Source organism: Agelaius tricolor, unplaced genomic scaffold (assembly GCF_023055355.1).
Source record: "Agelaius tricolor isolate 1412-34295 unplaced genomic scaffold, bAgeTri1.0.p SCAF_15, whole genome shotgun sequence".
In the NCBI taxonomy this organism is placed as follows: Eukaryota; Metazoa; Chordata; class Aves; order Passeriformes; family Icteridae; genus Agelaius; species Agelaius tricolor.
The window spans coordinates 12,775,726-12,785,803 of NW_027269275.1; positions in this window are offsets into that span (position 1 = coordinate 12,775,726).

A 10,078-nucleotide genomic window follows, 5' to 3' on the forward strand; every position below is an offset into this window, starting at 1 on the left:
TCTGAATGAATGCATGAGCTTCTCTCTGGTGGATGTTCTGTAATTTACACTACCACTGAGCATTTTCAAACAGCTGTGTTTGCATCCCTACATGTAAATTGTAATCAATATTTCTACCTCTTGCAAATTTATTCTGAGAAACAGAGTTTCTCTTCAAAATGCTGAGAGACTTTGGGCTAAAAGTCTCTGCTCAAGTGTATCCATCCTTCCATGCCATAAGAGACTCCCTTGTAAGGACTTACAGAGTAGCTAATACATGGCAAATAGCAAATCCACAATGTGGAACTTGTATTCAGAACTCTACCAAGAAGACTTTTAAAATCAGAAGGATCCCCTGGATATTTGTCTAGTAAGTGATTGCAAAATAATGATTATCAAGTATCATGGATCTACTGAGATGTTGCAAATTGATGTTATAACCTCATTTATTTTTAATGTGAAAAAGAAGTAATTAGCCTGAACCTCTCAGTTCTTCAGCCACTGCATCAAGGTGTATTTGCAGGATTTGTACAAATGCCTTATAACAAACTCAAGTCCATGTGCTACTGAGGGCAGTGTGAAAGTGCCACCCTTTGCCTTGATCAGAGAACTATGGGCTACTTCACAGCTGATCTAATTATTGCTTTCTTGATTACAGGAGGGGCTCCTATGTAAGTGGGATTTCAGGAGCATGTGCAGTAGCTAAAAATCTCTCTGCTCTGCAATTACTGCAAAGGGAAGTGCAGTGTAAGAAAAGACAAACACCAGATATTTCTATGGTCTTGCGGTGTTTGTGGCAGCAGCCCATGGGGCAGCAAGTACAAATAAGAACACTCCCAGGACTGCTTCATCAGAGAGTAAATAACTTAAGGAAGAACTTGGGATCAGTTCCAGAATGTAATAAAAGATGTGTACTTTGCACTATAAAGTTTGAAATATTCTGTGCTGTGTGTATTGTTGTTAATCAGTACCCTAACATTATTAAAAATTTGTATGAGAAAAGGTTTCCTGCTTGTTCTGTTCAGTTTTTTGGCTGGCTAGAGATATGGCTAGCTAGAGAAAAGATTTCCTGCTTGTTATGTTCAGGGAAAACTGCTTTAGAATTTGTGACAGGGAAGTGCTTCCAAGGCACCTGTTGTGTGTGCATCAGACATGCTTACATATTGGCACCTTTCTTGCCCTAACAGACTGATCACTGACAATCAGAACATGTTTCCATGGTGAAAACCACAGAGAAATATTTTCCTTGTACAGACATACCAGGTGCATTAGATTAGAGGTGTTAATTAAGATAGTGGAGAACTGTATTCATAATTCTGACTACAAGCAGGAATATGAATAACAATTATGCAGAGATTATGGAAAAACTTATAGACACCTTTTCTTGACATTATGAATGTATACAGTTTTAGTGCCCTCTTACAGTACAAGCTTTTGAACAGTAAATGTATAAATTTGTTACAATTAAAGGCAAGGCTGGCCCATTCTGAATCAGCTACTACTAAGTAGCTACTTGTACACAAACTGTTGCTATCCAAAACCCTTAAGGATATAAGCATATCTGGCACCATGGTTGCTACTAAGTAAATCAAATGCGCAGTTTATATGCTCTTACTTTTGAGTAATAACTTACAGATGACAAATACTGCTTGGATGGTTTGCTGCCAAACAGGATTTGATTTTTTTAAAATTGTTTAGTCAAACCTTCTGGCATTTCTACCTTGTTTACTGGGATTGCATGTAAATATTATTTTGCTATATGATCGATGTCTCTTTTTGTTATTCAGCAGCGATAAAAGAAAGTGTTTAGCAGAGCGTTGTCTTAGTGAAGGACCTGTGATTAAAAACCCTGCAGTGCCTGAGCAGCAGCACCAGCTCTTCTGCCCACATGGAAGGGGCTGTCCGTGCATTTCTGTGTTTGCAACACAGGGCGGCACTGGGGAACCATCCCTTGGTTTTTGGCTGAGCCTGCAGGCCCGGAGGTGCTGCCATTCTCTGCACTGCGTGCACGGCGTTCAAGGCCACGGCTCTCCACAGAACTGATTCTTTCTCATTAGAAGGTTACGGGATTGTAACTGAAACTTCCATAAACTCACGGGGGAATATCACATTGTCTTTTTTTGTCTTGTACATCACATTATTTTCTAAATATTCATATTTCTAGCTCTCTCGGTTCTGTTTTGATACATGCCCATTTCTGTTTTAACTGATCTGGTAAGGACAACTCCCTCTGCAACAAGAAAAAACATTATTTTAATAAATAAATTTTATTTTCTATGCCTCTGAAGGAACAAAGTTTGGAAAGTTTGGTAATTATATTAACATTTGGTCCTTCAGTGTAGCTTCCATTTGTGTGTTCTCTTTGAAAAGCAGATTAAATTGTGATCTCTTGGGTTGTGAAACAACCCTGTCCAGCAGATTTGAACACTTTTGAAGACTTATTTAACTCCTTTATTACACATGACTTAACCTTGCTCCCAGTGTGACATGAAGTCTTCTGCTCTGTAGCAGCCACCACGTGTGTGTAAGGAATGCCTGTGTGCTCAGTCCTCAGTAATTAGCATACCTGACATTCTGTTCTGCATAGCCAGAGAAACCAGCAGCCTGTGCCAAGCTGCCCTTCAGAACCGTCTTGTCCAAGCATTCATAGTCTGAAACAAAAAGTAGTCAGGATTCATTCTGAGATGCTACACAGAGCCACACTAACAATTATTTAGCAAACACACACATAATATACTGTGTGGAAAAAGTGCAAGATATGCAAGCTTCAGGCATAGATAATGTTTTATCATTCTGTAATGTGAGCTGTTGTTTCTGTAGAATTTCTATATAATATTAGAAATTACTGTGAGTAATGATAACTTCTCCACTAAATGAAGCGTTTTCACTGGCAGAAAGTGGTAGCACCATTTTCTTAGTTAAAACATATATCTATTTATGAAATTTAATAGAATGTACAGCTAATAGACTCTAAAATAATCTGATGTCTTACTTTTCCTATATTTGACTCTCGAGCCTAATAATATGATCTGGTTTTAGGCAGACTTATTTTCTATGTTCTAGTGTTGAGTCAGATCAAAAAGTACTTTTAGCCTGGTATCTTGTCTCTGGTAGCAGCCACAAGCAGGTGTTTAGAGAAGAATGTAAAAACAAGCCATGTGTGTCTGTACTTGTCCTACACATCCTCTGGCATTCAGTCAATCACAGCTGAGGAGTTTCTTGGATCAGGGATGATTTCTGTGTGTTTAATAAAACTTTGTGGACATTTATTCTGTAGACTTCCTATCCTTGAACTCCAGTGAACTTGTAGCACTGCAGCTTTGATCCATGCTGGGTGAAGAACCATCTCCTTTTGTTTCTTTGCTGCTCTTCTGTTGGCTCCAGCTGGCTCCCCACAGTTCATCTGTTGGAAAAACAGTGAACAGCACACCTGTGCTGTGTTCATGCTTTCCACAGCCCTTCCTTGATTAAAGCCTACATCTGCCAGTCATTGCTTAGCTGCAGACTGAAGAACTGTTACATATATGAATATACCTACACACCTTCTTATACCTAGTAAAGAAATCCTCTCATGCTTTTTATCATCCCTTCATTCTTCTCATTGTCTCTTCATTCAGGTCTTTTATGTTTCATTCAGACAGAGGAACAGACTAGTTCTGAAATTCAATAGTTCAATTAAACCACAGTGTGCTGATGAGGGAAAATTAAAGAAATCAAGACACACAGAGGTAAAAATTTCCTCATCTCCAGTCTGTTTGTCTCACCCTGCTGCAGTGTAACAGGGCTGGCCATACTACACTCAAACATGTCCCTTTATTGTCTGATTGGGGATTAGTTTAGTTTACATTCAAAGCATAAAAATAATAATTAGCTTTTGTCTTTCTCAATGCCAGTCTGTGCTCTAAGATTTAGAAGACTTCGTTCCAAAGGTCACTGTGTCATTCTTCTTTCATTTACTCCAGATGCTTCACAATCATAGAAATCCTCATGTGATGCAATGACCTTGTAATCCTTAAACCACAGGTTATCCCCTGACTGGTAGAGCTATGTATCTCTGCTGTGTGTCCTATTCTGTGTTTAAACCACTAGAAGTCAAGTATAATCTAAAATTGCCATTATTTGGTGCTGTATGAAAGGCAGCTTTAATTGCACCTGTTACCTTTTCCTAGGTAGCTTTGTGTCTTGTGATGTCTGGCTGTGTGGGAAGCATTTAATCCTCTGTGGTATTGAACGGTACCTCTTTAACACCTCCTCTTTTCTGACACAGCAAATGTGTGACTTCTCTTTTGCTCATGATTGTTGTTTTCCTGTCTTTTGAGTGTGTTCACCAAGGCCTGTGGTATCTGACCATGGTGTCACTGAAGCTCTCACTGCAGCTCTGCTGCCCCGGGTCCCCTCAGGGTTAGCTGCAGGTACCTCACGTGGCTCAGCAAAGTGTTTGCTGTGTGCAATACACTCTGGTACACAGGGCTGGTTTTTGGCACATTTTGGGGTCTGTTTGTTAGTGAGTGAAAAACAGACAACAGTACAGAAAATATGGCTAAGGCTCCTGGTAGACACTGCTGATGAGTATCCATCGATCAAATTACGAGGGCTAACCCTTGGCATGACAAATCACAGACCCAGTCACAAACTTTATCCATTGATTGAGGTTTTGAACAGTGTCAGGTTCAATTTATAATTTATAAATTATACATCTCTTATTTTATAAGAGATTTGCTAGGTTGTTGTCATCATGTCCTACTAACTTCTATAAAAGTTTATACAAATATCAAGAAGACAACTGTAATGGATATAAAACCAGATTTTACCCACACATTTATAAAGAACTCATATTTTAAACACTATTAGTCTTTCTGTGTTATCTGAGAACAAGCATCTTGTGTAAACACTAGAGAAAAACATCAGTACTGTCTAGCAGATTCCCAAAATGAGGAAATATCCAATAAAACAGAATAAGAGAGCAGCTGTGAGAGAACTGCTCTCTGAAGCTAATCAATGCATCTTTGCAGCACACAAACACAGCAGAACTGTTTTCACATGTTAGAATGAGGTCCAAGTAGAAGAGCTGAAATTGCCTCACAGTGGTATAACCTTTTACAGGAACACTCATGTATTCCTTGCTTTCAGCAGAAATTTTGTTTTCATGTCACATGATAGCAGTACCCATTTTTTACTGCTTCTTTGGCTTGTAATCTGAGCAGCTTCACATCCAGCTGCCAAGCACTAATAGCCAAATTAATTTCACCATACCATGAAGAAACTCTTATGAGTGTTAGTCTATTGTCAGTGTAGCATGGCAACAATATTTACAACATCTCAAGCTGCCTTTAGCATACTAATTAAAAAAAATTATTTTCCAATAAATCCATCTTCTCAAACTACAATGCCCAGATCCAGATAGCCTTTGGCAAGCTTCCTCTTTCTAATGTATCCACAATTGTCTCTAAATTGTCATTATGCAGGTTAAAACATGACAGGTCAGTTCACTGCTACATGTTTAAAATGTCCTTTATTCAGTGTTATTACCAGGAATGTGTTAAAGGAAATGGTGGAATTTTATTAGAATTTGCACTTTATATTCACTTATCTGCCCAACAGAACTATCAAAATAATTGTCCTGATCCAAATTTGATCATAGATATGATTTGAACATGAGGATTAAAATAATGACCTTCAATAGTCCCTTCCAACCTTAATTTCTGTAACTGTATTTTTGCACTGACATGTTTGACAGAGTCTCACACGATGCTACTCATGATGCTGCTGATTCAGGCATTTCCCCATGATTAACTGTTCCCAGCTGCCTGTGTCCCTGGCTAGAAGGGAACTGTGTCCTTACAGGAATCATCAAGCAATACTTTTCAACTTAATCTGCCCAAAGGATGGGACAGAAAGTGCCTGTGCATTCATAGCCTATCTATGCCTTACTTTAGAACATGGTACCAGCCAAACAGTAGATCAGCATTTCTTTTTGCACTCAGTGGCAGTTAAAACTCAGATCTCAACAACTAGTTTTGTTAATTTTGTTTGGTTTTAATGTTAATCAAGAAACTTTGGTAAAATGTGGGTCTGTCCTATTCAGTTCTTAAGTGTAGTCAGTTTTCCTGTTTATATCTAGTTTTTAATATGGTACTCTGGATTTAAAGGATAGAAAATAAACGTTTTGTCTACAAAGACATTACATCTTCATATCTAAGATGACATTTGCTTTACAGATGCATCGGTTAGTGGGACTGCATAAGCATTTCAGAGCCAGAGACATAACTGAAGAAAAAATCTTTACATATCCTTTAAACTCAGGTGAACTCTCATTTTTAATGCACCAGTGAAAGAGGAACTCTCAGATTTGTTTCTTACAGGCTGAAGGGAAGTCTCTCAACATATATGATTAGGGTCAGATGGTTTTCCATCCCTCAGTGTTGGAAAAATTTAGCACTGAAAATGAGTGAGTGAAACCTTGTGGAGACTAGACAAAGACCCCTTTGATACAAGACTAAATTACTGACAGCAGTTTCAGTTCTTCTGGACACACTTGTGTTTCCAGAGATGGATTCACTTTTCCCACTAATCTGTTGGATTCAGTAGCAGCAGAATTGTCTCTTCAGAAATACTCTGAGCTAGCAGATTTCCTAAGGCCTGTATTTCCCTGTGACTTCCCTGACACTGTGTCCAGCTGTTTGGGATGCCAAACAGGTGTGACACTGGATGAAACACTGAAATCCTTATTAAGCAGTGGGCTCTTGCCTTTTCATTACATGTGGGCTAGAATTCTGAAATGCTGCTGCTTGACTTGTGTCACTGTGCCCTCTCTAACCACACTCAGTCTTGAAAGATTTGTTAAGCCTTACAGTAACAGCATACCAAATTCTGCTTTTCCTCCAAATTTCTTCCTCACAGAAAAAAGTACCTTGTCTGCAGATTAAACCACCTTGTCAGCTTTCTACCTCAGAGGGCCCAAGTTTCTCTGCAGAGCAAAAGGTGTCAGGTTCTACCGCTCTCGCAATGTGCTGGGAAGTTGTACTTTGTGGGAACTTGTGCAAGACATAAGCTGTGCCTGAGGGTTCAACCTACTCAGTTTTCATCACAACATGGATTGTATTTTCAACACTTTTCCTCATATATTCATCCTACACAAAATTGTATCTCCCCATTTCATCTTCCCATGCCGCCTCTTATTTTTAAATTATTTTTTCAATTCCATATATTGCCTAGCTCCAGTTTCAAAATTCTTCAGTGGTCCAACCCAGAACACCAACTCTGAGTAAATCTTGAGTAAAAGTCCCACTAGTTAAGTTTGAGCATTCTTGCTCAAAATTTCTCACTCCCAGATTCTAATAAAATTCTCTCTGAGCAGGAATTCTGAAATTCTGAGTGTTAGTAATTAAACCCTCACAATTTACTATGAAGCTTTATTACATGGATGGTTTACAAGGACAAATTGATTTGCTTTAGCAAAACATGAGCCAAAGAAGTAATATGATCTCTATTATATGGATTAAAGGTTTGAAGACAGGAGATATGACAGTGACTGTTACTCTCTTAATTGTGGTTACCCCACCTTGGCTCTGAGTTTGTGGGTTGATGGTTATGTAAGCCTGCATTTTCAGTACTCCCACTATTCAAGTGCTCTCTTCTCTTTTTTCCAGTCCCTGTTTGACACTGTAACCAAATTTAGCCTGAAAGACGATGAGGAACACAGGTTTTGTTTACTGTCCTAATGCTACTGAGCAGCACCATGGGGAACAATATGGAAGTGGATGTGAAGCACTGAGGAAGCAGGAAGAAGTGAAAGGAAGAATTGTCTTTGCAGCCCTGGTTCAAATGCATGTCAGGCTGTGTCCTGGGACTGTGCTACTGCACTGAGCTGCAAGGACAGAGTAAATTTGTCACAACATTTTGGTTGTCTTCACATCTTTCTTTGAAACCAGCTGTCTTCTACTTGTGTGTGTAAGTCAGCACAATCGTGTTTGAGGGTATCTGAGCCAATACAAACACCACTTCAATGGCAAGGATCAGAGGCAAACAGAGAATTCTGTTCAATCAAATAAAAGACATTTAAGCAAACAGTAGATTTCTGAAAAGGATTGTTTCTCTTAAACAACCAGTGTGCAAACTCAAATCCAATTCATGGTCTTTGTCAAGAGTGCAAGCCCTTAAAGAGTCTTAAACAAAGATAATGCTACTGACACTGTAGTTTCTGGCATTTAATATGGTTTATTTCTATTGTGTGGGTTTTTTGGAAGAAGTAAAGAATATTTTCTTAGAAGATGGATTATGGACATGAAAAAAAATTCTGCAGTGGTAACAAACTGGCCTCTGAAGTTTGGATACTGGTTTTTTTCACTTCATACATAAATGAAAAGGATGCAGTCCTCCTTTTATCAGTAGTTTAACTGTAACAGCTTCATTTTCCATTTCTAGCCAACTTTGGATACCAAACATGTGAAGGAAGCAGAATATAAAATGTATTTCATAAAATAATGAGCTGGCTGGCATTTTACTGGCAGTTCAGATGTGGAGTTGGTTCTGTTATTCTTTGAATCTGCCTTGGATGATGACTGGTAGATTTCTGCATGGCTACACATGGTCACATTCGTGAACTGCTGGTAATCTACAAATCCCTGTTGTTAAGTCCTTCTCTGTGGAGAAAGAGCTGGATTGCTCTTCTAACAAAGCAGCCCTTGGAAATAGTTACACTGACTCAATTAATAGCAGGGTATCATCAGCTGGAAAGCAATGCTGTGTGTCCAGGTTCCTGGGTTTGTTGGTGTGAGTGACAATAGGACCAGGCACTCAGTGTGAAAACAGAAATTTGCTGTGCATATTTAAACCTTACAAAGGCAAAGAGCTTAATGCACTTTGTGTTTAAATGCAAATGCTCTGATCTCACAAAAGGAAGCAATAAAAGAAATAACTAAAAAATGCTACTTGATTTATCAGCTGAAAGACTGTTATCTAAAGAGCCTGGGCTTGCAGGAATAGTTATTATGTGTTTAGAAGCCTTTTCCTGGGATAGAATTAGATGGAGACTATTTTAGTGAAATGTGAGGAGGTTCCCAGCTGTCAAAAGAGCACAGAGATTTGTAAAGGAAATATTAAGATTGGTTTGAAGACATCTTGAGGAGAATCAATGAGGACATGGTTACAGAAGTGATACATATGTGATAACCACTAGGAGCACTTGCAAATGCTGACAAATGCAGAGTGTACCTGGAGCCCAAAAGGCCTGTGCCCTTAGAGGCCCACAGTCAGGCACAGAAAATCTGCCCCAAGATGATGCTCTGATGCCACCCAAGGGAACCCACAAGATGTAGAGGGCTTGACAGGTGTCATTCCTTGAACCTTGTGTCATAGCACAAGTGATCCCAGCCAGGCTATTGGGACATGTGCATTTTGGGCCTTTTGAGTATGAGAGAAAACCGAATTCAGACACAGTCATTCTTTTAAATAGTGTTTTAGCCTCCCATAAGGTCTTTTGCTATATTTTGTAACTTTTAATTCGTACATGAGGTTCCCTGTTGCAATCACTTTTAGGCAGTCACACTTGCACACCCTGTAGTTTGCCTTAGTAGGAGGTAATTTCATGTCAACACTTGCACGATGACTAAGCACCTGTCTTTGGGTTTGTTGGATGTAAACATACAAGGTGTGGCTGCTGCCTAGAAAAAGGCAAGTCTAGATTTAGACTTAGCCTTACCTTCCTTGAATATTTGGGTCTTTATTTTCTTATTTAAGGAGGAAGATGTATCCTTCTGTTTCCATGTTAATGCCAAGACAATGCAGTTTTTTAAAGCTCTTCTCAGCAGGCTGTGTATCTGATTTACCAGATTCTGCCTTCACACACAAATATCTGACATGTCTCTCTCCAGGAATTACAGAAGTTGTTGAATACTGAATTTAGTGAGGCCAGAAATTCTACTTGTCTTTCACTCACATCTTCACTTGTGATACTGTTCATGCTCATGTATTAACCATTCAAGGTAGAAATATTTCTGAAAATTAGTAGATCCACTGGGGGATGTAGGAAGCTGTGAAGTAGACAGTGCAGTGCTCCTGTTGCAAAATAACCTTGTCAGAAATAGCTCTATCCTGAGCA